The 19765-nt window shown below is 38.9% G+C and overlaps 1 long non-coding RNA gene across 1 annotated transcript; it reads left to right on the top strand.

The window, feature by feature from the left end:
* Positions 1 to 280: 280 nt before the first annotated feature.
* On the top strand, positions 281 to 3610 carry LOC135964941 (uncharacterized). The gene is made up of 2 exons (XR_010577682.1): positions 281 to 501; positions 3235 to 3610. It is a non-coding gene; the product is annotated as an uncharacterized lncRNA (long non-coding RNA).
* The last annotated feature ends 16155 nt before the right edge of the window (positions 3611 to 19765 follow it).

Raw genomic sequence — 19765 nt, 5'->3', positions numbered from 1 at the left:
TATTCTTAAGTTATATTGTTCAACTTTTTAGAATTTAAATTGATTCTGTTATTCTTTGGAGTGTTACATTTCATGAGTACTACCAAAAGTATGATTTCATTTGTTTATAATTCAGATTAAATTATTAACTTAGCTGATACTGACAATAAATATATTAAACTTGAGATTCTTTTTTCATATAGTTAAAAATGCTCTCTAGATCACTGACCCAAAACAAAAAGAAACAAGTATACGATAGTTATTCAGGCTATAACTTTTTATGTACCCTTTTAATTTGTTTTAGACACAAGAAACATCTCAAGAAGAGCTACAGTGGTTACCAGAAGAAAACATTGCTTCCATGTAAGGTCAGATGGAACTTATAATTGAAAATCTGGTATTCCAACTCTACAAAGCAAACACTTCACAAGCAGATTATACTACAGCAGAATTGGAAACATATAAGAAACTGCATCTAGAAGAATTAAAAGCTAGAGAATCTCTGTCAGATAAATTAAGCAAGTACGTCAAAGACAGAATCACAGAAAATAAATGAAGATCATTAATTTGCCTCAAAAGCATAATTTTTAGTGAGACAGATTCATAAGATTGGGGGAAGCAAAAGCTAACTAGATTAGACAATTTTGGAAAATGATGTTAGTAAATGAACTTATTTTTAAAATGTTAGTCTAGGACAATTCATACCACTCCCCTGTTTTTTTTTGGTGGGGGTTTTTGTTTGTTTGTTTTTCTTTTGTTTTCTGTTTCTTTGAGATGGATTCTCACTCTGTTGCCCAAACTAGAGTGGAGTTAGTGGCATGATCTGGACTCACTGCAACTGTGCCTCCGGAGTTCTAGCAATTCTCTGGCCTCAGATTCCCAAGTATGACCTTTCATGATCTCGCCACGCCCAGCTAAGTTTTGTATTTGTAGTAGAGACGGGGTATCACCATGTTGGCCAGGCTGGTCTCAAACTCTTGACCTCAAGTGATCTGCCCACCTTCGCCTCGCACAGTGCTGGGACTACAAGCATGAGCCATCATGCCTGGCCTGATTTTTGGTTTTATATGGTTCCTTTTCCCCTTAATATTCTTATGTAGTTAACCTGATCTATTAATTTTTCTGCCAAGTATCTTGAAGCTTCATAATTTAGACAGTGATAGTGTTATACAATTGTTTGTCAGCATTCCTCTATATAGAAATATTTAGTTTAATTATTTTTGATAAGATTACAACTTAAACTGAAAAAAGGGTCAGGTACTTCTCCTCCTTTGCACATTCTGGCACTCAGTAAATTAACTTTCCTTGATTGCAATCTTTGGTATTATCCTTAGAGGTCACCTTGGAACAAAGTATATTGTACAGTTTTTCCACTCCACATAAAGGCATAGTTGTGAAATAGGGAATGGTAAACACAGGCTTGAAAGGAAATATAATTCATAAAGTGGTGAAAAATAACACCTTGGTCAGCCTGAAGTGGTGGGTGGAAGACCAAAAGGGCAGGCCCTACTTCTGATGCCTTGGCCACGATTTTAGGAGCAAAATGCCTTTGGAGATGATTAAGTTCTCTTTGATCTCAGCTGTCTCCTTCTTCCCTGAGAGTTGTTGTTCTGAATGATTCCTTGGTGCCAAATGCTTAATTTTTCTCAGATAATGGGTGAAATGTACAAGAGTGTTCAATAGAAATGTTTGAAAATGTCTTTGAGAGACAGTGTTTTTTTTTTGTTTGCTGTAACTGGTTTACTAAATACAAGCTTCATTTTATTTATTTTACTGTCCATATTTAAGGAGTAAGACATGATGTTTTAATATATTTATACACAGTCAAATGGTTACTCTGGTCCAGCGAATTAGCATCTTTAACATTTCATGTAGTTACTCTTGAAGCACAAGTATTTTTTTCTTTTCTTTCTTTTCTTTTCTTTTCTTTTCTTTCTTTCTTTCTTTTTTTTTTTTTTTTTTTTTTTTTTGAGATGGAATCTCCCTATGTCGACCAGGCTGGAGTGCAATGGTGGGATCTCGGCTCACTCCAAACTTCTCCCAGATTCAAGCAATTCTCTTGCCTCAGCCTCCCAAATAGTTGGGATTACAAGCGTCCACCACCACGCCCAGCTAAGTTTTGTATTTTCAGTGGAGACGAGGTTTCTTGCCATGTGAGTCAGGCTGCTCTCCAATTCCTGAACTCAGCTGATCCGCCGTCCTCAGCCTTCCAAGGTGCTGGGTACAGGGGTGAGCAACCACCACACCACCACTGCTGGCTTTTTTTTTTTTTTTTTTTTTTTTTTTTTTGGAGATGGAGTCTTGCTCTGCTCTGTCACCCAGCCTCAAGTGCAGTGGCACAATCTCGGGTCACTGCAACCTCCGCTTCCCAGGTTCAAGCGATTCTCCTGCCTCAACCTCCTGAGTGCTGGAATTACAGGCGCCCAGCACCGCGCCCGGCTAATTTTTGTATTTTTAGTAGAGACGGGGTTTCACCATGTTGGGCAGGCTGGTCTCAAACTCCTGATCTCAAATGATCCGCCCGCCTCGGCTTCCCAAAGTGCTAGGATTACAGGTGTGAGCCACCGACCCCGGCCTAAACACAAATATTTCTTTTTGTTTGTTTGTTTGTTTGTGTTTTGAGGCAGAATTTCGCTCTTGTTCCCCAGGCTGTAGTGCAATAGCGCGATTTTGGCGCACCGCATCCTCGGCCTCCAGGGTTCAAGTGTTTCTCCTGCCTTACCCTCCCGAGTAGCTGGCATTACAGGCATGCACCACCAAGTCCAGCAAATTTTTGTATTTTTAGTAGAGACAAGGTTTCTCCGTGTTGATCAAGCTGGTCTCAATCTCCCCACCTCTGGTGATCCTCTGACTCTGCCTCCCAAAGTGCTGGGATTACAGCCATGAGACACTGTGCCTGAGCTAAACACAAATATTTCTAATGATATATTTAAGAATCTTATAAGTAGAGCCATTTCAGAAGGCAACAAGTGTGACTTGTTAATCCATACATCATTAATAGCTTTTGCTCTTCCCTCCCTACTTTGTTTGAATTACTTATTTGTTAGAAATACTCGAGAAATATATGTACTTCTTTACAACAACTTTAAAATTATAACTGTATACAGCATATAGGCTCTAATACACTTTCAGAGTTAAAACATGGTTTGTTTTATCTTTCATTGACTCATGGTCACTATTTAAACAACGCAAGTCATTTAGACACATTTGTTAAAAAACAAAATACTCAGTATCTGTCTTTTGCAATCTTCACAGACCTAAAGAAATTCTAGCAGATGTCAGTACCAAACTTCTTCAAGAAAATGAGTGGAGCAGATCTTTATTTACTTCTCATACTACAAGGCCAGTCCTAGAGTCACCATGCAATGGAAATCTTAATGATAATTTTGATCTCAACAGAATACATATCCCAAGAGAAACCTTAATGATTCCTACTTCAAGCTCATTGTCTTCAAATATCAGAATGGAGAACGACTTGTCAAAAGTTAGGTATAGTATTGTTTTTTCTTTGGTTGTCAGACTTCTGATATAGTTCTCTCTATATTTTTGGCAAGATATTGAGTTGTCTAACTGACTCATGCATTTTAAATAAAGGTCATAATTATCTGTGTTTCTAAGGAAAGGAAACAAATCTTACAGCTTTTTTTTTTTTTTAAGTCCCTGGGGTTTTAATTATTAAAAGATATTCATTTTTTAACTTTACTCAACAAATGTAACTATACCAGCACATTTTAAATTTCTGTAAAAATTCCATTTAAGTTAGATTGTGGAAATGTACTGATATTGCCTAACAACCAAAGTTATACTTGGAGATGCTTTGGCTTACTTTCTTTTTTTTTTTTTTTTTAAGTTCTAGGGTACATGTGCACAACGTGCAGGTTTGTTACATAGGCATACATGTGCCTTGTTGGTGTACTGCACCCATTAGCTCATCATTTACATTGAGTATATCTCCTAATGCTATCCCTCCCCCCACCCCCTACCCCGCAACAGTCCCAGTGTGTGATGTTCCCCTTCCTGTGTCCAAGTGTTCTCATTGTTCAATTCCCACCTATAAGTGAGAACATGCAGTGTTTGATTTTTTTGTCCTTGTCATAGTTTGCTGAGAATGACGGTTTCCAGCTGCATCCATGTCCCTAACAAAGGACATGAACTCATTCTTTTTTCTTACATGATTACATCCTTAATTGCTGTTGTACTTACAGCATTTCAGTTCAATTGTTGCAAAATGTGCCTGTTGCTGTGCAATTGTACAGTGGTTTTTAAATACTTAAAGCAATATTTGAATTCTTAAAGTGAAGTTCACTTATGTCTATCTTACCATCACTCAAATGATTTATGGCTGAGATGGCAATGATATCAGGAGTAGTTAAATAGCAAATGTGACCAAACAGAATACATTCTGTTCTTTCTACTCAGAATTCCATGTAAAACTGCACAGGGTTCCCAGCTCCCTAGGACATGACACTTTCAAACTTTCAAGGTTCAACTGAACAAGAACTTTTCAATCCAACTGTTAGGGTAGCCAGTTAGTCAGACATTAACAGGCAGGAGGAAAGGTAGCTATGTAGGAAGAAACACCACAGAACGACTCTTAAGATGCTCAGTAATTACTCATTCTATGGTTGAACCGTCAGAATGTGTTAACTACAATCTGATAAAGAAGGAGAAACGCCAAAGGGGAATTCTTAAGAGCTCTGTGGGCACAATGAGTACAAATTTGAGTGCTATACTACCTTCCTGGGGTGGAGGTAATGAGCAATGCCATCATTGGGTAGAATTTGTCTTGATCACTGGGTTCTGCATATGCACATTAACCAAGAGTAAGGGAGGGTCTACCAGCCTGGATGTGAACTGGGCAAGAACAAAGGCAGGAACCTAAAGAAGAAAGTGAGAGAAAAGATCAAATGCAGAATGTATTGAGGCTGTTCCCAGCCAAGTCAGCCCACTCTTCTCTTAAAGCATACTGTTACTTGCACAATAAATGTTTTGCTGGATTTACTAACTGGTGTTTTGGTTGAATTCTTTCTTGCAAAAAGACAAGAACTGAGGACACTTTCTGGAACTCCAGGCTTGGCCATACCTTTTGGTGCTGTGACTTGCATCTTGTTGTGAGGTAGGGACTGTGCTCGCCACTGTCTCCTCTCTCATGTCTGCTCCTATGCAGCATAGACTGTGAGAATGCTGAGCATGCTGAGCAATCTCCCTAGCATCTCCACTTTGTGTGTTCAACTAGAGCACTTTCACCTAATGCCCAACAGAGCTCCCCAAGCACAGAATGCTTTTTTCTTGACAGAGAACCTAAGGCTTCTGATTACTTCCATATTCTCACAACTGACCTCTGGGGTCTCACCACCCTGTCTTTCTTCACAGTTGCTCCTGCTGCCCGTGCCATCATGGCATCTCTCTTGCTAGCCAATGCGACCTTCTTTGCCCTGTCTGTTCCCAGGTAGGTCCCAGTAGAATGGCTTTTTGCCTGCTCTGTCACCACCTCCTCTGCACTAATTCCACCTCCAGATGGAATGTAGGTAAATTTTAGGTGCTATGGTCTAGGTTTAGGGGTCTCCTTGGATGTACCTAGTACCCAATTTTCTCTCCATGTTCTTACCACTGAATTCTCAGGGATTTACCTATCAACTTCCCTCTTGTCTCTAGCCCTCCCCGCTGTCCTTGACATGCTTTGCCTGTATGCAGAGGATTATCACTGAAGGCTACAAAATTATAATTGGGCAGAGTCATCTATAATTAGATGCAAGACCTATGGACCTAGGGGGTCCACAGACCAAATGAGGGGAAGAGGTCACTGCTCGGTTGGGAGCACGTAGTAAGGGTGCACGAAATCTGAAGCTCTTCACAGACTAGGGATACCTGGTCTAGTGTGGGAAAGGGATGGAAAGGATGCTCTCTCCCTTTCACAATGGATGAGAATGGACAGAGAGCGAGGATGCTCACACTCCACTAGCATTTTCTTCTCTCTGTTTTTCAGACGTGCATTCAGCACTCCATACTGTAGGACTCTCCCCTTGGATGCATTCTCAACAGTTAGAACAAGTCTGATTCCAAGACATTAAAGAAAACTATATTAGTTTTCCTTTGTAATGCTTCAAAGCCTCAATACAAACTATATGACTAGGAAGACTGGCCAGAAAATGGTAGCCTTAATTTTAACACCATCTTGCAGTTGGACCTACTTTGCAGGTGACAGGGAAAATGGTCAGAGGTGCCCTATGTCCAGACCATTATGGCTCTAAAAGAAGACCAGTATCTCTGCTAAAAATGCAGATGGGACTCTGCCATCTTGGCTCTCATGAGCCCCTCAGCAGATAATTCTCCCATAAATGTCTTAGGAAATTTCCCAGCAGAGCATCCTCAGCTTCCTTTAATCCTCCCACTGAGGATCCAAAGCCACCAGCTCCTTGTTCTCACCAGAGGAATAGGAATGGGCACTGGGACACAAGGCTCTGGAAGCTGGTATCAACTGGGAGAAGTTCTACATCTGCCTTAAAATGTTCAATGGGCAGTTAGCTATGCTTTGCATGACTATTGCCACTTTCTCAAGAAACAGCTTTCAATAATGTGCAAACGGCTCTTTTGGGAAAAAAATATTTCCAAGACTATAGAACAAGTTTGTAGGGCCCGTGCCCTTTGCACATTAAACATTTTGCACATTAAACAAGGAACCAAACCTCCTTTTCTTTTCCAGCCAGTCCAGTGGAAGGTCACTTATCCTGGGGAGGACTGGCCGTTTGACTTTACCTGACTTCTTGCCTGTCAAGGATTAAATATCTTCTGGTCTTTGTAGACATATTTACAGGTTGAATATAAGCGTACTCCATGTGAATGGAAAAAGCAATGTGTGTAGTATAGGCCCTCCTTAAGGAGGTCATCGCTGGTTTGGCATCCACAGGTCACTGCAAAGTGATCATAGTACATCCTTCACTTCACAGGTTACTCAACTTGTTTCCCAGGCCTTGGGAATCAGTTACTTTCTAAATTCCTCCTGGCACCCACAACACTGTGGAATGGTTGACAGAATTAACAAATCTCTCAAGCAAACCTTGGAAAAATTATTCCAAAAAACTTCAAACCATGACCAAAACAATTACATATTGCTCTACTAAGGATGAGAAACATACCCATCTCTAATTTACAACTCAGTTCTTTTGAGTTATTATGTGGAAGACCCTTTCTTCAATTTCCTATTGGATACTGACCTTACCAATTCTAATTATGTTAATTCCCTCTCCCAGTTTCTGCTGGTGGCTCAAAAACTAGGCCAAAATATATTTTCACACCCTGAAAACTCTGACCAAATTTTAAACCCACCCGTACTCAAGTTCTCATCAAGATTTGGAAGGATGGAACTCCAAACTCTCAACTGAGTCTTATTTGGAGAGGTCCTTACACTGTTTTACTCTCCACTCCTATAGCACTTATGGTGCCAGGGATCACCAAGTGGATCCACTATTCCAAGGTAAAGCTATATGATGCGTCTCGGGCAGAGGAAGTCCTAGAGGTGCCATTGGACACCTGGACCACTTGTCTCCTCCAGGATCTCAAACTCTTCTTCAAGCAAAGCCAAAAGAATAAACATAGGTAAATTAGTAATGCTTTGTCCTGTTATACCATGAGTCATAATACTCCTTGCAGGTTTACTAATATGTCTTTGCTACTATGAACCAAAATCCCCTCCAAGAAAAGGTCTGTTCTGTACTACCTGAATTTAAATCTCAAAGCCATAATCTGGGCGGCATTCTCTCTAATACCCACTGAGTTAACAGCTTCTGTTTCCCTAATCAAGAGACATCTTGATTTGGCTTTAATCTGTTCTCTTTGGGATCATGCAACTCAGTGCTCTATGCTCACTAATGCTTCTACCTAAAATCACCCTCATAGGCCCCAGCAGCCCACAACCACAACAAAAATCTCTACAAGCAGCTCAACAACTACTAAAGTTCACCAAATCTTCCTGTGCCTCATCCTATTGGCTATACATGAATTCTTTCCACCCAGGGCAGGAACAGGCTCCCCAGCCATGATACAAGAGTAGGCAACTATTCAAGCCCAATTTAGATTCACCTATCATTGGGAGCTCTGCATACAAAACATTCCAAGAGATGTCATACGGTACCTAATACAAGTTAAAGTGGACATTCAAGCCTTGTCTAAGCCCACTTGCACTATTTTAGGCCCCTTGTACTCCCCCATTGCCCTCATCAGCCAGGCATCCCTAGGCATCACTACTACCAGAGATTCTGGAACTTTTGTGGGTTCTCTTAACTCTGAACACTTCAACACAACCATCACCATTGTTAATATCTCTCATACTTTTTTTCTCTACAAACTAAAATCTCCAAATACTAAGTAAGGTTCTCTACCCAACCAAACCAGCATTGGGTCATGCAAAAAGTTTCAAATCTTTAACTCCCTTTGGGAGGTTCTTCTCCTTACCGTTACTGGACACATGATCCTCTGGGAAAGAAGAACCATCCTTCTATTCAAATTAGTCACCCATGTCTGGCTCCCCTGGCAGCTGAATCTTTAGTGACAGAATATCACGTCTCAGGTAGCCAACAGGTATATTGGTCAATGTTTGGAATTGACCTTGCCTCCTTCAGTGTCCGTCCTTGTCTACCTATAACAGAACTTTATTTTCTATGTGGGACACAGGCCCACCTCTGTCTCCCTGCAAACTGGACTGGAGATTGCTCTCTGGCTTATCTCACTGCTAACATCACCATTGCTGCCAGTGATGCTTCTCTGCCTTTTCCCTTATTTATTACCTCACACTGGGCCCACCAAACAATACAATTAATTCCCTTTCTCATCAGACTTGGCATCACCACAGATGCCATGATAGGAATAGCCAGCATTGGCACAGATTCCTCAATCTACCACAGCCTGTCTCTAGAATTGACTCAAGAGATAGGAACCACTGCTTGAACTGTAACAGAGTTACAGTGGCAAGTCAATTCTCTTGCAGCTCTAGTTCTCAAAAGTGGCTGAGGTCTTGACATGCTGATTGTAATTTAGGAAAAATTAGTCTATGCTTGGAGAAAAGTGTTAATCTGGGTTAAGAAACCAGGGCAGACCCAGGAGCACATTAGAGATCTCATAAACCAGGCCTCTCGTCTTTGGGAAAGGACTACTGAGGGTTGGCTCTCCTGATTCTGACTCTTACGGTTCATCCCCTTCCTAGGACCCCTGGCCTCTACCTTCCTTCTTCTCCTTTCTGGGCCTTGCTTCTTGAACCTGCTAACTAGGTTTATCAACCTCTTTCCTACCCTTGAGGACAATCAAATCCTTGCACGTCTCCACTGGACACTGTGGTTCAAACCTTTAGAGATACAGCAACAATCTCTGAAACCTTGTCACCATGACAGCAAGGAAGGCAGGGACCATGAAGACCCTCGATACCCCTTTTTAGCAGAAAGTATCTACAGAATGCCCCCCATCTCATTTCCCAAAAGATGTCTGGGTCCCAACTCCTTGAGGGATAAATGTAAGAGTAGGCAGTTGGTCAGATATGAGCAGGCAGGAGGGGAGGTATCCATGTTGGAAGGAACAGCCCAGAATACCTCTTCAGATGACCAGTACTCACTCTATGGTCAAACTCAAAATGTGGTTAACTAGATCCTGATAAGGAAGGAAAAAGGCAAAAGTAGAATTCCTGAGAGCTGCGCTGGTGCAATGAGTACAAATTTGACTGCTATATGACCTTTCTGGGTGGCAGTAATGAGCAATGTCACTATTGGGTAAGATTTATATTGATCTCTAGGTCCAGTACACATGCATTACGAACAGTAAAGGAGAAGCAAGACCAGTCAGGCATGGTGGCTCACGCCTGTAATTCCAGCACTTTGGGGGCTGAGGTGGGTGGATCACCTGAGGTCAGGAGTTCAAAACCAGCCTGGCCAACATGGTGAAGCCTGGTTTCTACTAAAATAGAAAAAATTAGCCAGGTGTGGTGGCGCATGCCTGTAATCCCAACTACTTGGGAGACTGAAGCAGGAGACTTGCTTGAACCTAGGAGGCGGAGGTTGCAATGAGCTGAGATTGTGCCACTGCACACCAGCCTGGGCAACAAGAGTGAAACCCCATCTCAAAAATTTAATTAATTAATTAAGGAGAAGAAGACCACAGAAGACCACAATGCAGAATGTCCTGGGGCTGTTTCCAGCAGGGTCAGTGCACTCCTGTCTTGAAGTTCACTTTTACTTCCCCCAATAAAACTTTTGCCTGCTTTACTAATTGGTCTTTTTGGTGAATTCTTTCTCTAAGAAGACAACCAGGAACACTCTGGATCACCGAGATCCATAGTATCAACATGTGATTTCCCTCATGGTAGGAGTCCATTTCTGGGGATCCCAAAATGAATCCAATAATGACAAGGTGTATCAATTATAGAGTTGGTAAAGAAAAAAATAGTGCAACTATGCTTGATTAATTTTAAGAAATTTTCCTAAGGTTTGACCATTTTTCAACTAAGGGAAAATTACAAAAGCCAGGTGCAGTGGGACACAAATGAAGTCCCAGCTACTCCAGATGCTGATGCAGGAAGATCACTTAAGCCCAGGAGTTCAAAGTTGTAGCATAAAATGCTGGTGCTTGTGAATAGCCACTGCACTCTAGTACTACAGCCTGGGCAACATGGTGTGACCCTGTCTCTTGAAAAGATTACAAAAATTATAAAATACTTGTTTCAACAAAAATAAATAGGCAAATTGTAACTAGTTTCTTGTGTCTTATTTTTATTAGAAAATTCAGTCAGTGCACTTTGGCTTATCATTTGGATGGTGTTTTTGTGATCTCCTTAATGCACAGAAAAGTAATAATAAACCCATGATAAATGAAACCATGAAAAAGGCAGTGCGTTTAATAAAATACCTTTCCAGAGCAAAATCTTAGGTGTATTTCTTTAATGCCAGTGTCTTGGATGATGGGCCCCTAGAAGTTGTCAACATCTCTTCTCGATTGGAGAAAGTGTTAAGCCCCAAAGTAGCTGGAGCAGTATATTTTCACCTTTTGTCAAGAAGGCAGGAACTTGATTACTTTGAGTGCTATTCAACAGTTTCTGATTTAATTAAAAATGCAACACAAGCCAACTATATTGCTGCTAACTCCTTGCTAGATATCTTCTGCTACTGTCAAAGGAATTGTGGTCTCACTGGACAATCAATTAACTGGGGAGTCTTGAATCTTGGATGACAGCTGAAAAAACATTATCCACCAGAGGAACACCAATTCTTCAAATACCCCATATCCATCAGTATCTTGAATCATGCTTGATTCTGAAGAATTCTCAACAAGTCATGTCAATGGGGCTCTCTGGCCTTGGATTTGAAATGTTGATGTTCATTTTATAGAAAGGAGACTGTTCTGTTGTAATTATTTTATTGAGAAACACAACTTTTGAGCCGTTGGAAAAAAATACAAGTTGCTGGAAAATCAGAATGAAGAATACAGAATTATCAGACTACAATGTAATATCAAATTTGATTTCAAGAAATTACAGAAAATCTTTCCTCAAGTTTAATCTCACAGAATTTATTTCTACAAAGAATTCCAAGATAAATTCAGTTTTCTGGAAGATTTTTACATGGCTTTTACTCATTCTTCATGTCGAATATCAACAGATGAGTACATCAATTATTTGGCTAGTGAATTCATGAGTGCAAAACTCAGAGACATTCCAATATTACATTGCTTACATCATTAGGCATACGCTCAATGCCAGCTCTGGCAATTGAAAATAAGCTCTTTTGTGATCTAAAGGCTTAAATTCCTCCAACCAAACTGCTTGATTCAGATGCATCTCTGCAAATTTTAAAATTGTTTCTGGAAGAACATGTAAATGAGACTTAAGAGAGAAAAGAGCTTGAAACTGGGACGTGGAGGTTGCGGTGAGCGCAGATTGCGCCATTGCACTCCAGCCTGGGGGACAAGAGCGAAACTCTGTCTCAAAAAAAAAAAAAAAAAAAAAAAAAAGGAGGGGGGGAGAGAGAGAAAAAGGAAAGGAATGGCCACAAACCAGCTGAAATTAAAAAAAATGAACTACGCAGAATGCCAAATCAGAATGAAAACAGAGGTACAAGATTATAAACAGAATGCAATCAAACTTGTCTTGAGCTCACCTAAAGTTTTCTTTCCTGATAAGTTTAGGCAACTTTGATTAACATTAAATTGACATTCTAAACTACCAATTCATTTGAGTTTATATATGTTAGTAAACATTCACTATATTAATTTTATTGTCCAAGGCTAAATCTAAAAAGTTTAAGTATAATTTAAAAATTAGTCTTCGTTGATCGAAAAATAAAGTTTGTTAAATTTAGTACTTTCCCAATTAAATTGATCATTGTTAGTTCTTTATTTGAGAAATCTGCAAAACTCCACTGAAAATTAATTAGTAGTAGAAATTATTCCTAAATATCAAAAAATGAATAATTTAGTCAATTGATTTCACAAAGAAATAAAGGAAATTTGCTTAATTAGCAGAGAGTATCATTCCTACTATTTTTGTTGTACTTGGATTAGTGTTCTGAGACAGATACAGTGGCAAGTAATTGCATAATTAAAGTAAATATGTATATATTTTAATTAAATGACAATAAAAATAGGTTATGCAATGTCCTTAAGAACATTGTGGGCTAATTCTAATGTTATTTACTACTATGCTACACCACACCCAACATCACTTAAATGCTCTGTCTGGGATAGGTGCTATATTACATTTTAGCAAACTTCACAAGACCCTTATGGGATGATATGCTTCTGTGTTGTAAGTTTGTGTGCCTGTACTAGCCTTGAATTTTCTGGGGGTATACTGACCCAGTATTACTCCAGACACCCAAGAATCTGTCTAGACTTCACAGTAGAACTGATATTAATCTTGACCATAGGTGACAGTGTTGTGGCATTTATTTGGAAATTATTTTTCTTTGATTTTTCTTTGCCTTTTAATTGTTTCATGCATTTTTTAATGTACAGAACATTTTAAAATTCTTATCTAGATAAACTGTTTAGTCTTCATTTTAAACTCCTGCCTCTGAGATGTTACTTAGGTTTCTCCTACCCATAATATCATACACATATTTGCAATATTTTTCTTGTACTGTTTTTTGACTCACTTTGTTTTTCAACTTTTTTAGAATAACAAAAGTGATATCAATTAATTGTGAAAATACTGAAGTGGCATATAAGTTTCCGAAGTGCATATATGTATTTATTTATTTATTTTTTAACCGATAGATGGGGGAATGCTGTGTCCTATTTTAATGTACGTGTTAAATCTTTCATACATGAACATGGCATGTCTTTCCATTTATCTGTGTCCTCAGTTCCTTTCATCAATGTTTTAGAGTTTTCAGTGTAGAGATCTTTCACTTCCTTGGTTAAATATACTCCTAGGTATTTAACTTCTTTTTAACTACTATAAATGGGATTGCTTACTTGCTTGGTTTTTTTTTTTTTTTTTTTTTTTGATATCTTGTTGTTAGTGTATGAAAATGCTACTGATTTTTGCATTTTGACTTTGTATCTTTCAACTTTACTGAATTTGTGTATTAGTTCTAACAGGTTTGGGGTGGTATTTCAATTATTTAATGATGAAATCAAGGTCCAGAAAGGTGAAAAACTTGTCTAAAATGCTGTGGCTAGAGCTCCAGGTTAAATCCCATGCTTCAATCTCAACTAGTAGGGTAATACTTTCTGATTTCTAAGTGTATCAAATGTATCACTAGTATGCGTGGTGATTTTAGGTAATAATTGTCCTTTCTTTTCATATGCATTAGAAAAAAATATAATGAACAAACCAAGTCTGGAATTTCATAATTATTCTTGTTTAGGAATTTTTTTTTTAAAGTGAATTGCTGGCCAGGTGTGGTGGCTCGTTCCTGTAATTCCAGCACTTTGCGAGGCTAAGGCAGGCGGCTCATTTGCGGTCAGGAGTTTGAGACCAGCCTGGCCAACACGGTGAAACCCCGTCTCTACTAAAAATACAAAAATTAGCCAGACATGGTGGTGGGTGCCTGTAATCCCAGCTATTTAGGAGGCTGAGGCAGGAGAATCGCTTGAATCTTGGAGGTGGAGATTGCAGCGAGCCAAGATCGTACCACTGCACTCCAGCCTGGGCAACGGCGTGAGACTCAGTCTAAAAAACAAGAAAAAAAGTGAATTGCTTTAAATCATAAATAATAAATTCAGATGTATTGTAGACATGATTACAGTCGTGGAGGTGGCCCCTATGTGCTTGAGATTTAGATAACTCTTCCCTACCTTCTATGACAGATGCCATTCCTCTCATTTATAACAATGTTAAGATTTCATCAATTTCACCCTGTGCAATGTATTAATACAAGGAAAAAGTAAGTAAAAGTTCATTAATGAATATTTCCCTGAACAGCATTTTTGTTTCTTTCTTACTTTTAAATATTACTTTTCCATTTCCTCCAACACCGGTGTAACTGAACAGTATTCGTTGTATACCAAAAGTATGTCTCTTAATCCAGCATTATGACTTATTACAAACAGAAATGAGATAATTGGTGTACTTAATCCTTTGTAAAAGCTTAGAGGCCATCTTAAAATGCTTCACAGAAATTGGAAATACAGTATTTTGAGTAGGATTTTTAAATGTTTACTGTGGAATTAGAGCACAAATCTCTTCAAGAAGAGAACTGTGAACATTAAAGACTCTTATTGTCCAGTGTGGATGAAAATGGAAATGTAATTCACAATTTGTTGTGGACAAAGAGCCTGGCAGAGAGAATGTGTCCATGGTCTTAAAGTGTATTACACAGCTACCTTACTAGCATTTTTTTCACTGTGCTGACAAGAAAGGGAAGGAAGAATATTCGCAACCCAGGTTGCTAAACTAAGAGCTTTAATTAATGAGACTCCAGAAAGGGCCCTAGCAAGATAAAAATGTGATTGCAGTGTGCTCTCTGACCTCAATTGCAGGTTCCCTGACTTCTCTTTCATGTTCTCAGACCCCCAGTGTAAGGATATAAGGGCTCTCTGAGATGGCAAGTTGTTTTGCTAAAAAACCTCTTTACACATCTGGAATATAACTCTGAAACCTAACCCAGGCTTATGTTAACACTGTGGCTTATAAACCATGCTTAGACTGCATGGAGTCATAAACATGTTGAATGTAGGAAACACTGTCAGTTTATAAATTGGGTCTGCTATTAAGTTCTGAGGTCATTAGTTTGTTTTTTTTGGGGGGGGGTTGTTTTGTTTTTTTTGTTGTTCTTTCTTTTTTATTTCTCCCAACTCTATGTGCTTTGGAAACCTGAGGGTGGGTAAGAAAACAGTGTAGCCTGGTTTCTTTCCATGTTTGCTTCCAGCAAGATGCCTCTCGCCTTTTCTTGTCCAAAATCAACATAAAGCTGCTTCTCCCATATCACCACCGTGACTACCACACAAAGCCAAGATGTCCCCATTTTTAACTTTGTTACTTCACAGACTTACTACTAAATTCCTGGGTGATGGGGGAGGTGGGAAACACGAGGCCCAGAATCATGCCTCTCTGTGTGATAATGGGCAAGTTACTTTACCTCGCTGAGATGTTTATAGGTCTGTGAAAGGAATGATCTGCACCATTTGCTCATTAGATCCCCCTTTGCATCTAAGCCATGATAATACCCCAAATAAGATGATAGGATTTTATACAGGCTTGCCTGCATATTGGCATTTTGATCAATGACAGACAGCACATATGACACTGGTTCCATAGGATTAGAACACCACATTTTTACTGTACCTTTTCCATGTTTGGCTATTTTTGTTTGTTTGTTTTGTTTTTTTGAGACGGAGTCTTGCTCTGTTGCCCAGACTGGAGTGAAGTGGCATAATCTCTGCTCACTGCAAGCTCTGCCTCCCAGGAATGATAATGAACAAGTGAAAGTGAAATCAGTTTCCCTTCTTTGTTCAATAAACATGGTTAGAGCACCTGTGTGCAAAGTAGTGGGACAGGTGCTGAGGGGAACGGTAAAGCCGTTTAAGCTGTGACCCTGAGCTGAAAAAGCAATCTAGCAGTGCCATCAGACTCTGCACACTACACAGCACAGTGTCCCAGGGGCCAGGTGGAGGGAAGGATCACTTCTGGCTGCAGCATCAGGGAAGGCACTCTGCAATCAAACTGTCTATCAAATTGTATCTTCCACTACTTTCATTGGGTTTATTTTGCTGCTTTTCTCTGGCTTATCTTGGATTGTTTATTTTTCTTCTTTCTTATTTTCTAATACATGTGTTTTGGACAGTACACTATTCCCTGAGAGCTAGTCTGGCTACTCTCTGGGGCACAGTATTATAGGACTGTTTCTCATGTGATTCTGATGGGTAGATGGAGTAAAAAGCACTGGTATGGCTTCAGATCAAATGTTTTGAAGATAGACCAGATTGAAATCCTAGCGTGGCTACCCACCAGCTGTGACCTGGACAAATCACTCAGTATCTCTCCAAATCAGTTTTCTCATCTGAAAAACAGGAACGGCAGTAGCTATCTCACTGAGTGTTGAGATAATTTATAGGATAATACATACAAAGTGCTCAGGAAGGAGCCTCGTCCACACTCATGATAAACACCTGCTTATATCGTCATTCAAATTCAACTGCCTAAAACGAAGTGCAAAAAAAAAGACCCAATGGAAGTGAATGGCTTGCTACAGTCTCATCTGTATATAAATAAGTCTCATTTGGATGACTTTTATTTATAACGAACTTTAAAAACAATATATGTAAGAACAGATTAAAGGAGAAAGATCATATGAATATCTTCATAAATGCAGAAGTAGCATTTGATAAATTCCAATATCCGTTCTTTCTCCACCCCCTCAGAGATGGGGGTCTCACTCTGTCACCTACAGTGGAGTGTACAGCTACAATTATAGTTCACTGCAGCCTCTAACTCCTGGCTAAACTTATCCTCCCACCTCAGCCTCCCAAGTAGCTGGGATGGTCACAGGCATGCACCACCATGCCTGGCTAGTTTCTTTGTTTGTTTGTTTGTTTTTGTAGAGACAGTGTCTTGTTTTGTTGCCCAGGCTGGTCTTGAACTCCTGGCTTCAACCGATTCTCCCGCCTCAGCCTCCCAAAGTGCTGGGATTACAGGTGTGGGCCACCTCTGTCCACATCCAACATCCATTTTTAATAAAAGTTCTCAGCAAAGTTAGAAATACAGTGGAACTTCCTAATTTTGATAGAGGAGACCTACAAAACTCTAGAATAAACACGATGCAAAATGTTGAAAGTTCTCCTTTGAGGTCAAGAACAGGGCACACTTCTAGTCAGCACTGGTGGAAGTTCTAGCCAGTAGAATAAGGGAAGAAACATAAATAAAAGGCATTCACAATTGAAAGAAAGAAAACTGTATTTCTGGACAGTTTTACACCTGAAAAACTGAAAATAATCTACAAACTATTAGAATTAATAAATTTATTTAGCAAGGTTGCTGGGTATAAGGTCAATATGAAAAATTGACTGTATTCATAAAAACTACCATCAAACAATTAGAAATTGAAAAAAGTGAACCGAGATCATGCCACTGAACTCCAGCCTGCGTGACAGAACTAGATGCCATATCGGGAAAAAAAAAAAAAAAAAAAAAAAAAAAAAAGTTGGTGCAGTGGCTCAGGCCTGTAATTCCAGCACTTTGGAAGACTGACACAGATGAATCGCTTGAGCCCAGGAGTTTGACACCAACCTAGGCAACATAGCAAGACCCCATCTTTTTAAAAAAGTCATTTATAATAGCATCTCAAGGTAGAAGTAACTGGAAATTAATCTAACAACAATGTGTAAAACCTCTTAAAATTATAGATATATTAAAGGAGATCTAAATAAATGGAGACAGATCATTTCATTGTTCAGAAGACTAAATAATAGAATTATGTGATGCTTTCTAGACCTTAAGGGAAACAAAATAATGACAATATGTCAATGTTCAACAGCTTTATTTTTCATTTTTGTAGCATGGGACAATGCATAGAACATGCAAAGGTGTAGGAAAAGGCAATTCTGTTGCACAAGATAAGAGGACAAGATTTATCAGATAGCAATGATTGTAAAGCTGCTGCTATTAAGACAGTGTTTTGTTAGCCCAAGGATAAACAGGCCGATGGAACAGAATAGTGTTGAGAAACAGATCTATACATGTAAGTAAAGATAGGGCACATCAATGAAGACTGAATGTCTCAATAAACAGTTCTGGGATAATTGGGCATCCAGATGGAAAAGGTAAAGTTGGAAACCTCTCTCTTACAAAAAATAAGCTCTAGGTAGATTGAAAACTTAAATATGAAAGAAAAAAAATTCTAAAACTGTTAGAAGATACTGTAAAATAATATAACTTTAATACAAATAAATGAATAAAAGTGACTACCTTCATAAACTTCTGTTTATCAAAAGGCCCAACAGAGTAAAAAGACCATGAGAGGATATTTGCAAAACATCTAAATGACAAAGTACTGAAGATCAGAAAAAACAAGGAGTGCCTATAAAAAGGTAATAAAAGGACAGACAGCCCATTAGAAAGCTGGTGAGATTGTGGGGAAATGGGCACTATTGTATTCTTCGCTTAGAAGCATAAATTAGTCCCACAGTTTTGAAGGCAATATGGTGATATGTATCATAATTAAAAGTTCATTCTTTTTTTTTTTTTTTTTTTAGATAGAGTCTTGCTCTGTCGCCCAGGCTAAAGTGCAGTGCTGCGATCTCGGCTCACTGCAACCTCCGCTTCCCGGATTCAAATGATTCTTTTGCCTCAGCCTCCTGAGTAGCTGGGATTACAGGTGCCTGCTACCACGCCCAGCTAATTTTTTTTTTTTTTTTTTTTTTTTTTGTATTTTTAGTGGAGATAGGGTTTCACCATGTTGGCCAGGCTGGTCTCAAATTCCTGACCTCAAGTGATCCACCAGCCTCAGCCTCCCAAAGTGCTGGAATTATAGGCGTGAGCCCCCACACCTAGCCAAAATATTCATTCTTTAATCTTCAAATTCCAGATCTTGGAATTTTTTTCTAAGAGAACAAATACCAAAGTGGGACAAATACATGAAATTCATGTTCATTGCTGTATTGCTTATAATGGTAAAAAAGTAGAGACTTAAAAGTCCCTCAGAAGGGGGGTTTCTTAAATACATTAAAGCACATCTATGTAATAGAATTCTATGCACTAATATTAATGGATGGGTAAGTTTATACGTATAGACAAATAGACATATGTTCGTCCAGTGCAGTGGCACACCTGTAGTCCCAGCTACTTGGGAGGCTGAGGCAAGAGGATCACTTGAGCATGGGTGCTCAAGGCCAGCCTGGGCAACATAGTAAGACCTATGTCTTAAAAAAAATAAAATAAAATTTAAAATAGGCATATATGACAATGGAAACCAATTATAGAAGAGATTATATCTATATGTATATATATATAATTGGATTATAGGCATGAGTCACCACTCCTAGCAACTTTCAATTTTATAAGCTGAGTTTTTAACATTATTAACTTAATGTTTGTTTTGAAATGGGCAAAACAACAAAAATTAAATGTTATAATATAAATGTGAATACTTAAATGTCTTTCTAATGAAATGATGACTAACTGTAGAAAAGAAAATGTAGGAATGTATACATCCTTGCAAAGAATGTGAAACTGATGCAGGCAATGTAGAGAGTCTTGCTTAGGGGCAATGAACAAAAGAACATACCTGGGTAAAAGAAATGTGAGGTTACTCATAACAAAACTAATATTTATATTGCACAATGTAAAACATTATTTTATACCTAGGAT

Source organism: Macaca fascicularis, chromosome 9 (genome assembly GCF_037993035.2).
Source record: "Macaca fascicularis isolate 582-1 chromosome 9, T2T-MFA8v1.1".
In the NCBI taxonomy this organism is placed as follows: Eukaryota; Metazoa; Chordata; class Mammalia; order Primates; family Cercopithecidae; genus Macaca; species Macaca fascicularis.
Note: the sequence above shows the minus strand (reverse complement) of the source record. Positions and strands in the feature narration are given on the sequence as shown.